The 14,249-nt window shown below is 43.4% G+C and overlaps 1 protein-coding gene across 1 annotated transcript in view; it reads left to right on the top strand.

Moving 5' to 3' along the window:
- PAK3 (p21 (RAC1) activated kinase 3) overlaps window positions 1-14,249 on the top strand; it is a 256,878-nt gene that overhangs the window by 31,609 nt on the left and 211,020 nt on the right. Inside the window, exon 2 of the mRNA XM_046673736.1 lies at window positions 12,923-13,018. The gene's annotated coding sequence lies outside the window, so the exon portion shown is untranslated. The remainder of the gene's footprint in view (window positions 1-12,922; window positions 13,019-14,249) is intronic.

The raw sequence follows: 14,249 nt of genomic DNA, 5'->3' as shown, positions 1-14,249 counted from the left end.
CTTGGACAAATTTCTTCTGAGTTTCTTCAGGTTTTTGGCAGAATTCAGTTCCTGGGGGGTATATGTCTGAAGTTCACATTTTCTTGCTGGTTGTCAGCCAGGGGTCACTCTCTGCTCCTAGAGGCCACCTACATTCCTCCTTTTGTGGCCCCTCAATCTTCAAAGCCAGCGACCTGGCAACCTGGCATGTCAAATTCTTCTCAGGCTTCAAATCTCTCTGACTTTCTCTTCTGCTTACTAGCCAGAGAAACTCTGCTATTAAAGGGTTCATGTAATTAGATTAGGCCCACTCAGATAATCTCCATTTTGCCATATAATGTAATATAATCATTGGAGTGATTTCTCATCATTTTGATAAGTTTCACCCACATTCAGAGGGGAGGGAATTATCCAAGAGCAAGGGTCATTGGAGGTCATATTTAGAATTTTGCCCACCACAGTAATTAAGTTTAAAAAGTAAACTAATTTAAAGAAAACTGTGGGGTAAATGATATGGCCAAAATTTTGAGGCGTGCATGAAAAGAGTTTGAGACCCAGTGGAGTAGATCCTTTTCAGGTTCCTTCTGTATTTATTCTATGATTCTATAGTTCAGAAGTCATGGAATATTCTGCTCTTCTGTCCACTGCAAGGTAAAATATCAAAAATCAGAAGCTATTTTCTTAAAAAATTTCAAGGTCATGAAAGACAAGAAAAACTGAGGAACTGTTTCCAAATAAAGGAGACTAAAGAGACATGATAACAAAACTTAAGGATTAATCCATGTTTGAGTCCCATACCAGAAAATTGTTCTCGTTCTAAAAGATGTTTTTGGGATAATTGGTGAAATTTGAAACAAGTCTTTGATTAGATGATAGTGTTATATCAATAAATATTTCCTGATTTTATGAACTATACTATGGCTGTGTAAGAGAATGCCCTCTTTTTAAAGGAAATATATGCTGAATTATTTAAAGATAAAGGAGTATGATGTCTGCAACTTACTCTCAAATAGTTCAGAAAAAAATAGTGTGTGTATATACACATAATGTACAGAAAAAGAGAAAAGGATGAAACAAATGTAAAATGTTAACATTTGGGGAATCTGAGTGAAGAGTATATGGAAATTTGTTTTTTAGCTCTCTTCATTTATTAATGGTATTCCATCTATACTAATTTATTTATTTATTTTTTAAAATCTTTATTATTTGTTTGTTTGTTTGTTTGTTTGTTTGAGGAAGATTAGCCCTGAGCTAACATCTCCTGCCAATCCTCCTCTTTTTGCTGAGGAAGGCTGGCTCTGAGCTAGCAGTCGTGCCCATCTTCCTCTACTTTATATGTGGGATGCCTACCACAGCATGGTGTGGCAAGCGGTGCCATGTTCGCACCCAGGATCCGAACTGGTGAACCCTGGGCCGCCAAAGCGGAATGTGCACACTTAACTGCCGTGCCACCGGGCCGGCCCCCGGAAATTCTTTACACTATACTTTTATACTTTATATTAATAGAGCTTCAGATGAGAATCACAACCCTAGCTGACACCTTGATTTCAGCCTGGTGAGGCTCAGTGTGGAAGATTCAGGCATACCATGCCTGGACTTCTGAAACATGGGAACTGTGAGATAGTAAATTTGTGGGTTTTTTTTTTAAGTGAGGCAAAAGGTATTTTAGAAGCAATTGGAATGGAAGAAAGAGTAGATTCAAGAGATGTTATGGAGAGAAAATCACCACAATTTGGTGTCTGAGTAGATGTGGTCAGAGAGAGAAGAGCTGTGGATGGTTCTGAAGTTAGGAGCCTGGAAACTGGAATAATACTGACAGAAAGAGTCAAATCTAGAGGGAGAGCTGGTTGGGAGAAAAAATAAGTCTTAGGTATGTTAAGTTTGAGTGAACAGGGGACGTGAGTGGAAAGGAACCATCCAGTAGAAAGGAGTTGGTTAAGGATTGAAGCCGAATAGAGAGGTCAAAGCTGGAGCCAGAGGTTTGGAAGTTATCACAATGGTTTTGGAGATCTTTGGAGCATCCGTTGTAAAGGGAAGAAAGAGGCTGAAAATAGAGGGATGTTTCTGCGTCCACCACTGCATACTCAGCTGGTTAGGAGAACTTGCTCTGAAATCAGACAGGTCCAGGTTTAAAATCCTAGCTTTGCTCATTTCTAGCTGTGTGACCTCAAACAAGTCCCAGAATGTCTCTGAGCCTCAGTTTTTTCAGCTATGAAGTGGTGATACTAATCATAACCGCCTTGCTACAAGTATTGGACAAGATAGCCTTTATAAAGCACTTAGCCCATAGCTTGGCACGTAGTTAGAGTTGAAGAAATCAGAGCTATGATTGTTGGTTGGAACTATGATTGATTGATATTCCCTTTCATGTGTTTGTCTGCATTTAGATAGCCTTCTCCTAAAAGGCCCCATGCAGTTCAGTTCACTATGTTTTCCGGCTGGAATGAGGCAAGACTACCATGGCATGGCATCTTTTGCTTATGGAAGGCAGGTCCACAACCTGTCGCTGAAAAAGGTAGACTCCTGTCCTCTTCTGGCAATATGGGCAAACTAAGAGGAAGGCACAAGGAGGTCCAGGAAGTGAGAGTCAGAGCTAGGGCTGATGGAGCAAGGGCAGGCTCCAAAGAATTACTGGGATCACCAGGAGTGATTCATTCCTCAGAAGCCTTCCCTAGGCCATCCAAGGAAGGGATATTTGGAGGAAGGGGATAGCATGGTGTACGTGAGGGGTGGGTATAGTATACAAGGGGACAATTTATATTTATGAAAGGTGTTTGGTGCCTAGGTTGCCTGATACATATCTGGGGAGGAAATGAGTTCTCAGAGAATGTGCCGGGTCCAGGAATGAGGAGATCTGGCTTTACCTGCTGGCGCTGATTCTCCCTATGGATGATGCAGCTCTGGGCACTACACCTCTAGCTTAATTTCCTCCCCCGGCTTTAGCACTAATCAGTCTGTAGTCTTCTGTTACTAGATGTTAATGTAATCAACGAGATCACAATGACCTCAAGATTTCCTGATTAATCCTTTTTCCCCGCCTAGTCAGCACTACTTTCTTTAATTTCTCAGCGCTTGGCTCATTTTCTCAGCTCACTTGGCTGTGCTCCATGTTCCAAGTACCTTTTTCCTGTACTGGGGAGAGGGTTTGGGTGAAGTGGTGGAGCTCTGGGCTGCTTGGCAGCAGCTGGTGAAAAATCCCTGTCCTTGAATGAAGGCATACTCCCCAAAGAGGAAGCTTTTGGGTTTTAACAAAAAGCAGTCTCAGAAAGGGACATATGGAAATGGTAAGTGTGTATATGTGTGTGTGTGTGTGTGTGTGTGAAAGAGAGAGGGAGAGATTGATTGAGAGGTATCAGGATCTTGTAAATAAATGAGGAATCTTGAGAAACTGGTAGGAACAAACTGAAATCATTATTTCAGCCCAGGCCAAAGGGGGCACAGAAAGAAACCTGCTGAGGCCAAGATCAGTATCAGGGATTACCAATTTTCCAGAGGCCACTTGTGCTTTGAGATCCTCAGTGGGAAGGAGCTTAAGATACAGTGACGGATAGATCTGCTGCTTCGGTGGGCAGCTGGAGTTGATGCAAACTGCCCAAAGCAGGATGTGTGATTTTTCTCCTACAATATTCTTCTTCCTGTCAACCCCACTTAGTAAATGGCACTACCACTTAGCTGGTTGCTTAAGTCAAACTCCTAGTCATTATCCTGAGGTCCTCTCACTCCCTTACACATCACATCCTAGCTGTCAGCAAATCCTGTTGATCTACCTTCAAAATATATCCTGAATTTGCCTACTTCTCACTACCTCCTCAGCTATGACCTTGGGTGAGCCACCATCATCTCTCTCCTGAACCACTGCAACAGCCCCCAAATAGTCTTGTCTACTTGCTTTGACTCTTTCTGCCAGGGCTGCCATGCATGGATGTTCAGGTTGTGTACTACACAAGGGCACCATAGCTATGGGTGTGCCGTTTTTTGTCATAGGCAAGAACTAAGTTACATAAGAATGTGCAGATGGGGGCAGACATTCTGGGCTTCTTGGCTCCAAGTCAAGCAGAGGAAGAGAGCCTGCTCCTCCATAAACCTGTACCGGTATACATGGTCCTGTGCAGACTCTAGAGAGCACACATACAGAAATACACACACACATAAACACACACATTCAGTGGCATACTTAAGTGGGTTCTGTCCCGCCCAAGCCCTGGGCGTTGCCTGAGGTCACTTCTCTCCCTCACTACCCATTGCTTGCACAGTCTAAAGTCCCATCCCTCCTACCTACAGCTGCCTTTTCTGGGGTGGGGGTGGTAGAACAGTGGAGTGCAAAGTACTGTTGATGGTACACATACTCCAGGGACAAGAAATGCATAAATGAGAAGAATGTGGGTGCACAAAGCCAAGGCTGCTGCCTGCTAGGACTCTGGCCAACTCCCTTGGGCAGGACTTAAAGTTGTTTAGGTTGCTCATTAAAAGACTAACCTTGGGGCTGGCCCGGTGTAGTGGTTAAGTTTGCATACTCCACCTCGGCAGCCCGGGGTTCTCAGATTCAGATCCCAGGTGCAGAGCTACACACCGCTCATTAAGCCATGCTGTTGCGGTGTCCCACGTACAAAATAGAGGAGGATTGGCACAGATGTTAGCTCAGCAACTCTTCCTCAAGCAAAAAGAAGAAGATTGGCAACAGATGTTAACTCAGAGCCAAACTTCCTCACCAAAAAAAAAGAAAAGAAAAGAAAGAAAAAAATACCCTGTGTGTGTGGGGGTGGAGACTAACCAAAGTTTTTATTGTTTTTAACTTGAGGAAGGGGCATCTATTTGGAAGTCATACAAAGACATTGCATCAGAGAGTGGTAGCCCTGCCCCTAACAACTCCATATAATTGTTAGCAAGAACTTTAACAAACATTGGAGTATATTGATCCTTTGCTTAAGACCTTTTGTTATTGCCCAGTATTCTTAGGATGAAGACAAAACTCCTTACGTGGTCCACAAATCTTGAATGATCTGGCCCCTGCCTTCCTCTGCAGCCACATGTCATAACACCCTCTCTCGTGCCCCGCACCCAACCCCAGCCACTCTGACTTTCTGTCCCTGGAGCGCATAAGCTCATTCCCGTCTCATTCATTATATTTCTTGTCTATTTGTAACCCCTCAGCCCCTTCTAGAGCGTTAACTCTATTAAGCAGGGACTTTGTCTTGTTCACTATTGTGTCTTCATCACCTAGTGCAGTGCCTGCCACATAATAGGTGGTCAGTAAATATTTGTTGAGTGAATAAATACATGAACAGGAAAATGGCCAATTTCGACCCACCCGAATGGCTCTAAGACCAACCTCGGTTCAGCCCCATCTCTAGTTCACATTCAGATCCTCTGGTGAATTGAGATGGACAGAAAATGTGGACTGTTAAATATCAGAAAGGTGAAAACCAATTTGGCCAGGAGGAATAATAATCAGCATAACCAGCAGTTACTGAGATATTAGCATTGTTCTAGGCACTTTGTTCATTTCATCTGCCCAGTAGCCTTATGAGGTATAGTCTAGCATTATTCCCATTTGATGATGAGCAAACAGAGACCTGGAGATTCAGTAACTTGGATTCAAACGCAAGCAGTTTGACTTGAATCTCTGCTGTACTGCGGAGGAGTGAGAATACTCTCATGTCCTCTGGTTTCTTTTTTGAAATGCCCTGGGAATGTTTCCCCTGTGCGCAATCTCATTGTCTTGAACCCAGCCCTAGGAAGCAGGTGGGAGAGGGGCACGTGCTATGTTGGCAAGCAGCAGCGAGTGCAGATCTAGTTAGTGTCCCCATGGGGAAGGAGCCACTTCAGTGATTGACAATGTAAATGAAAAAGCTGAGATATTTTGTACTTTCTAGATATTGAAATCTATAAAACCATCAAATTCTAAGTCAAGCTCACCAAACTAAAAGGGAGTTGCAGTCACAAAGCAAATTTAACACCTCTTCCAATTTTTCTGACGTCAAGTGGAGTGCTTCCACTGAGGTGAGAATGGCATTAGCTTGAAGCTCTATAGGGCTGAAACCTCAGCTATTACAGGGCTAGACTGCACCCGCCACCTTCACATGGGAAGAGAAATTGACTAGGGGAAGAGAATCAAGGGGAAGAGGCAACTGACCAGGCAGGGTTTGCAGCCCTGACTATGCATAAAGAGAATGAAAAATACAGCAAGAGAGGGAAAATGCAGAGTAATCCTCATTGTTAGGATGTTAGCATGCTCATGGGTATAATAGAAATGTTGTTTTCTTTATCCCACTTTTTTGACCTTCTTTAACAAAAGATGACTGTTTAAAACACAATTTGAAATCAGTTTGCCCCTTCATGCTAACAGCCAGAATCACAAATTTGTGGGCTATACTTGGAGCTTTCCCCATGTATATATATATATATATATTTTTTTTTTTTTTGAGGAGGATTAGCCCTGAGCTAACATCCGCTGCCAATTCTCCTCTTATTGCTGAGGAAGACTGGCCCTGAGCTAACATCCGTGCCCATCTTCATCTACTTTATATGTGGGACGCCTGCCACAGCATGGCTTGCCAAGCAGTGCCATGTCCGCACCCGGGATCCAAACCGGTGAACCCTGGGCCGCCAGGCAGAACATGCACACTTAACCACCGGGCTGGCCCCTCCCCATATATTTTATCAGAATCCTAGAACCAGGGAAAAGATCTAACAGACCATTTGGTTCAACCCATTTACTTTATAGATGATGAGACTGAGGCCAAGAGAAGGGTGTCTTGCTTTTATTTTCACCAAGCGTGTGTGCGTGTGCGTGTGCGCGCGCGCGTGTGTGTGTGTGTGTGTGTGTGTGTGTGTGTGTGTGGTAGATTTTCCTCAGGCACTATTAAGGGGAGAGACAGAAAGACCTGCATTGTGAAGGGGTAGGGGTGAAGAAAAATGTTAGAATCGATACAGTATTTGATAAATAGCTAGTCATTTGTCACATAAATATGTACACATTGCAAACAACACCCCTCTCTGTGGCCGAAACAGAAGGGATGTTCTCAACAGGGGGAGGGCTTCAGCCCAGGAGGATAAATGGGGGTCATTCATCCCTCCAGCCCCTTCCTGCCATTGCACAGATCGGCCCAATCCACCTCCTCGGTTTTCTGTGGGCTCTCAACATTTTGCTTGGCAGAAACTTCCAAACGCTGCTTCGCTAGTGGCTGGTGGCATTTAACCTCAGTGGGAGGGATGGGGCCTCTTCCTTTCATCATGGAATCCATTATTTTTCTTTGAAGCACAGTGCAGAGCTTTTTTACAAATTGCATGGCAAAAATAGAAATGCAGCCAGTCCTCAGCCCAGCCCTGTGGAGGAGGTTCGGGGCAAACTGTCCCTCAGGCAGTGTGTATATAAAGTGTGCTCATTTCAGAACTTGATGGTAAATCATGTAGGGAGGGAGGCAGAAAGCAAGCTATCTCTTCCTCTTCTGCCTTAAAGGGAGATAGACTTGAAATGGGGTGGAGCTGGGAACTCTGGAGAAAGCCAGTACAAGTGCGGTAGTAGACCCTGCTGGAGGGAGTCAGAGTCGTGCAGCTTGGCTGTGAACTGGCCGGGAGACTTTGGGTAAGTCACTTGCCCTCTTTGCATCTCTGGTTTTTTATCTGCCTCTCCTGCCTCACAGGATAGCTGAAAGGTATAAATGTGGAGAAAACAGATACACATATGCTTTGGAAACAGTAAAACTCTACATTATAAAGTGCAAATATTATTGTTGTTGTTTTATGTCTGCTCCTGGCCTCTGGTGGTAGGACCATCTTGGTGTATGACCCAGAAATTGAATCAGTATAGAATATTCCAGGACTGGTCCAAGGTCTCTGGAACTACAGAGGGGAGGGGATGGGAGGGGTCAGCAAGGGCAGGAACAGACCCCTCATGAGTCACAGCCCCACCACTTCCTTAACCCCTCTGTGTATGTTTTTCAGCAGCTTATTCAACATTTCTGAGCCTCAGTTTCCTCATCTATAAAGTGGGGTTGCTGTGAGGATTTAAGTGAGATAATGAAAGGAAAGCTCTTACACCAGCAGCACTGGCATGAAGTAGCCATTGGATAATAATAATTATTGACACTATTTGCTTTTGTGTGCTGAGGAGAACTGTGATTCCTTAGTGCCAGTGCATGGCTAATTCTTGGTAAAAAATATAGATTGCTGCCTTCACCCCAGAGAAATTCTGATTCCATAGGTTTGGAATGGAGCCCAAGAATATGTGTTTTACAAGGACTCCAAGGGACTTTATGTGGGGCCAGATTTGGGAACCATTGGTCTAGAGCATTGTTTTTCAAGCTGCCAGTTATTACCTACTGCTCAGGAAATCAATTTAGTGGGTAGTGACGAGCATTAAAAAATAAAACAAAACAAAAGGAATGGAATAGGAAGAAACAATGTATATTGCACACAGGGTAGGTATTGCTTTGTAAAATATTTGTTGTATACATATATATGTAATTCAGTAATATGTGCTCTGTATGCTATATGAATGTCATATGTATTTTTTGGTGTAGATCATGGTCAAAAATGTTTGAAATACACTAGGGAAGACTACCTTCCATTTGGAGACACTAGTATCCAGAGAAATAATCTGCCAAGTCCCAGCCCAGACAAGAGATGACCAGCAAGAGAATGGAGTAGGATGCATTTCTCCTCTCTCCCCCTCTCTCCCATGCTACGCTTGTGTCGACAGAGTTGGTTGTTCTCTAATTAGAATGAGTTCTAATACCATGTAATGGCCCTAGCCTGAGATGTAAGGGCAAGTGCAGGGTATTGCTACAGGTATCAGGCTAATTGCATTGACTGCGTCAGACAGAAAATGCATCTGGGTTTATTGGGGTGTCGAGTTGCTCTTGGTTAGTGAGCGCTTTGTACTGTATACTTCATCTTTATCCTTCTCCCGGACTTTGATATTTATTTTACCATTCGAAACTCTTTTGTTGCCCTTGTGAAATCAAATAATAAACTTAAAACTCTATTTCAATTCACATCAACTGACATCAGTGTCTTTTTACTCCCTACTTGGTAGGTTGACGATATTAGCACCCCGAAACCTTTCACCCACAGGCTCTGTCTGAAAGGAGCAGCCACACCTGGGCTCCAGTCCATTGTGGTCCTGTGAGAATGTGGTCACCTTGTCAGCAAGGCCTTCTCAGACCATTCCCTGTAAACTGTAGGCCTTGCAGGATCCCCCCATCCCTAGCACTTCAGAACTCCTCATCTCCTACCTTTATATTTTCTCTATGGTGCTTATCACAACCTAATACACTGTCTGGTAAATAATAGACAAATGAGAAAAATAACCCCATGTGTCCAGATCTTTTTTCTAGGAAGATTTGAAATCGAATTTTATGTGAAGTCTTCCAATTTTTGAATGTTGCTAGATCATCCGATTTATCTAGAGAGCTTGGAAATTGGAATATTAATGTAAAATCTCCTGATTTTTAAATGTTGGTTACCAGTTCAAAGAAATGTTAAACACTATGTGGGCCAAAGAAAAGATGTTGGTGGCCCAGATTTGGCCCGTGGATTACCAATTTGAGACCTCTGTCATATGTTTGTGGAATGTTGGGGCTGTGAAAGGCCTTGTGAATTGATGTCTTCTAGTGAGGAAGAGCAGTCTCAGAGAGGTTAGGTGCCTTCCCCGGTCACACAGCTAGCTTGTAGCAGAACTGGATCTTCAACCCGAGTTTCTTGCCTCCTACTGCTCTCTCACTTCATCCTGCTGCCTGCTAGGCTGCCTCTCTTCTGTTGAGGGTTGAGCTAATCTGCCCTGTGTAGAGGACAGCATTCAGGTCAGTCCCCTGTGCCTTCCTCACAAAGAATATAACAGAGTCATCACCACGCATCTGATAAGCGCCAGTCACTTCTCACCACAGAGTGTATGAATTTACCTGCCTTCCCAATCTCAACCGTGGATATTGCCTCTTGGTGCTCTTTATTGCTTTTGCTCCAGTGATAGAATCAGGACAAGGTCTTTATAGGAATGTTATTAGCATTGCTGCCAGCTAGCAGTGCCTTCTGGTAGAATCAGTGTGGTGTAGTGCAAAGAATCTGGGCTCAAAGTCCAGGGGGCTGGGCTCAATTCTCAGATGTGTGACCTGAGACAATTTAACCTCCCTGGCCCTCAATTTCCTTAACTGTAAAAATGAGAAAAATAAGACCTGCCTTTCTTCTCTCTCAGAGCTGCTGTGAGGCAAAAGTGAAATAATATGTATGAAAGCGCTTTGAAAAGAGAAAATTGTACAACTATGAGAGTATAGTATCATTATGAAATTAGAAAAATAATTATTGAGCACCTACTCTGTGTAATCTAGTGTACCATTTATTCAGGGCATGCCAAGGCCAGGCTGCCTTCATGAGCTATAGTCTAACTGAGAAGAAGGGACATATATGAGTGGAAAGAGAGCCAGCGCTGCAAAGCCAGAGATGACATCGTTGCATGAAATGTTTAGACTGTACGATGAGAGAGATCGTGGCCGAAAGGGCTAACCATGGAGGGGTTCTCGGATGGAGTTGCAGTTGAGTTGCACTTTGGGAAAAAATTGGTAAGAGTGGGTTGGCAGAAGGAAGAAGAAGGACATTCTAGACAGGGACAACAGAACAAGTGGGGACTGAAATCATGTTTGTTGGAGGCCTAATCTACATGGAGTGGCAGGTTTAAGTAGTGGTTGGCAGATGATCGCTTCTCCACTTGGCTGGAACACAAAAGAAAGAATCAAAGCATGCTTCCGATGACGCCAGAGCAGAGTCCAAGTGGGACAGTGGGCACGGCTGATTATGGTACAGGAGGGCCTAGGACAGTAAAACGCTCATAGTAGTGGCTCCCACCTCATAGGGCTGTTCTGAGCATTAAAGGAGGTGATGTGTTTTAAACATTTAGCACAGTGCCTGATACATGATAGTACTAAAGTAATGTTAGCTGTCATTATCATCGTCATCAATTTTCAGCTTACATTGAGCCAGGGGGTAATAGCATGGACTTTAGAATCTGCCTGATACTAGTTACATTACCTTGGGCAAGTCATGTAACCTCTCTGTTTCTCATTTTCCTGGTCCTTAAAATGGTAATAATGCTAGTGCCAACTGAAGCTATCGTGAGGCTTACATGACGTAATCCAAGTAAAGTACTTATCACAATGTCTGGCACATGGTAAGCACTCAATACATGTTACGACTACAATTAGTATGGCCAGGTAATCATTAATGTAATATGACTGAATAACAAAAAATTGGGGAAATTGAGAAGCATAAACAAAATCACCCCAAATTTTACTACTACTAAGACTCCTTATCATCTTGAGATCTCATTCTTAAGTCTGAAATGTCTTTTGTTGAGAAAATCAAGACTGCAGAAGATAGCGTGGATTTAGGTTGCAGTAACCATTTCATTAAACACTTGCTGAGGATCAACTATGTGCCAGCCAATGTTCCAGGCACTGAGATTCAACAAACAAGAGGACAGGCATGGTTTCTGCTTTTATAGCCCAGTAGAGGGAGATAGGAAAACAAAATAAAAGTATAAAATATTATGTTACACAGTATTAAGTACTATGGGGAAAAACCTTAAGATGAGCTGACAAGGAGTTCGGAAATGGTGAGGAGTGGGGTGGTGGCGGAGAGAAGCCTGTGAGGCCCAGAAAGAGGGTGCTCAGGGAAAACCTCACTGGGAAGGTGATCTTTGAGTCCAGCCCTGAAGGAAGTGAGGGAGCGGGCCATGCAAGTATGTCAGGGAAGAGCATTCCAGGCAGAGAGAACAGTAAGAGCAAAGTCCCTGAGTTAGGAGCATGCCTGGAATTTAAGAAATAGCCAAGAAGCCCTTGTAGCAGGAGTGGAGTGAACAAGGGGAAGGATAATAGGAGAGGAGGTCAGATAGGTCACAGGGGCAGCTGATTTGGGCTTTGTAGGCCATTGTCATGACTGCCATTTACAGGGAGATGGAAAGCCGAAGGAGGATTTTGTCCAGGGAGGGACAACATCTGACTTATATCAGCCATTTGGCCCTTCTATAAGCAGTAGGTTTTGCCCCCATAGGCCTTGGACAATTATAAACAAGAGAGGGCAGCCCCAGCAGTTCCTGCAGAGCTGTCCTTAGCACTCTGTACACTGCAGAGAGAGGGCTCATTGGACCAGAGGAAGACACGGAGAATAGGGGAAATAGATGTAATCTCTTAGAGCTGAAAGGAACCCAGTTAATGTAATTCTGCCACTGGGCATCTGTGCAGCCAGGCTTGACTTCAAAACACTCACTGCCTCACCAGCCTGCTCAGCTTCTTGCAGGACTGTCTCAAGGTCAGAGAGCCTTTTGACAGGTTTATTGAAAATCTGCCTCCTTGCCACCACTGGGTGGCAGTATTCCTAGTTCTGTCACCTGAGTACCCCAGACATAAGTGCATACCTTCCATAGGAAAACACTTTTGAGATCTGAAAGCAGGTAGGTATCCTATATATGACCCGATGGTTCTCTTTTTCAGGTCCCATGTCTGGTCCCTTCGAGAGCCACTCCTTTTATGGGATAGTTTCCAACCCCTCTGTCAATCTCTGACCCTGCTCTGGAGGTGCTCCACTTTCTCAGTGACTCTTAAAATGTGGTGCCTGGAATTGAACAGGACACTCCAGGAAGGCACAACAGAGACTGAAGTGTGACGATTATATTCTGAGATTTAGAAACTGTACTTTGATTAATACAACCTACAATTGTGCTCCGTTTTTAGCGGCTAAATACTTTAGCTACGTTAAACTGTTGACTCAAATTATCCTGTAGGTCAACTCAAACTCCTAGATCTTTTTTGGTGTTCGTTTGTGTTTATGTGAGCTGCTGCTGAGCCGTGCTCCCCTTATTCCAGCCTCACAAAATGGACTTTTAAAATTTTAATTGAAGATTTGTTTTCTTTATCTTATAAAGTTCACCTTTTTTTTTTTTTTTTAATTATAGCCCAGTATTCCAGCCCATCTGAGCTCATTTTGAATCTCAGTTTTGGTCTTCAATAAATTTGATATCCCTGCCAGCTGTGGGTCATCTTCAGACGTGGTAAGTACATAAGTACATTTTATGTGTCATCTAAGCTATTAATAAAAGTGGAAAAGCCCCGTGGCCTTCCTCTGGAGACCTTTTCGTTAGTTGTCACTTATGCTTTGGGTAAAATCTTTTAACCAATTGCCAATCTATTTGACTGTGTTAATCTGGTTAATATGTTGCTGTTTTATCCTGGTTCATTCATGAGAAAGTTATAGGAGACAATTTCAGGTGCACTGCTAAATCCAAGATATGTTGTGGTTACAAAAGACAGGATGGATGAAGGATGATCTAAGATGGAGCGTTTTGTTTGCAAAATGGAAACTATTATAGTTTTTTCCAATTATAAAAGTAACATTGGCTTGTTGTAAAGGTCAATTCCATACACAAATATACAAATTAGAAAGTGAAAGTCCCTGTGTAATTCTGTGTGCTGTGGTTAACGGTTTTGTGTATACATAATACAGATCTGTGATGGAAATGGAATCATACTACAGAGACTGGGGTGTGGCCTGCTTTTTTTCACTTACAATCTTTTAGAAACATCTTTCCTTATCAGAACATAGAGTTTTACCTCATCCTTTTTAACAACAGTGTTCTTTTCTGTGGAAGTTTCCTAATTTATCTCATCAAGCCCGTGTTGATGAACATTTAGATCATTGGCAATTTTTTGCTGTTACAAGCAGTGTTGCATGATGAACTTTCTTTGCTGGCTTGATGAGATGTTGTGCTGAGTGCTGTTGGCTGACTCCTCTGGATTCCCTCTCCTTTTAGGATCTGTTATCAATGTTCTAAGTGCCCAAGGGCTGTTTCCATGGCAGAAAGAAGAACCAAAGAGGAGTCTGCCAACTCCCTACTCATCATGGTTTGAGTATGAAAATCTATACCTGTCCTACCTTGGAGTGGAGTTAAATCTTTTTGAGTGCCCGGGGGCCTTAGGAGTACCAGGGCACCCCAGGATCAAGCCCTGAGTGATAGGCTCCATGGGAAGCTCAGCTCTGGCTGGCATAGGTGAAGTGATTAGGAGCAAGAAGGAGAAGAACTGCCTTGTCATTGAGCCACTATTCTCCATCACATACCTTCAGCTCTGCCAAGTGGGGCTACTTGCTGAGCCCTGAATAGGCTCTTCCTTCCTCATCTTCACACCTTTCCTCCTCCATGGGGTCTTCCTCCCTACACACATCCACCTCCCAGAACAAAATAGCAGCTGCCTAATCTGAACTTCCTGAACACTTTAAGAGCATGG

This window comes from Equus quagga, chromosome 10 (assembly GCF_021613505.1).
Source record: "Equus quagga isolate Etosha38 chromosome 10, UCLA_HA_Equagga_1.0, whole genome shotgun sequence".
NCBI classification, from domain to species: Eukaryota; Metazoa; Chordata; class Mammalia; order Perissodactyla; family Equidae; genus Equus; species Equus quagga.
This window is presented reverse-complemented; position numbering and strand designations above follow the sequence as displayed.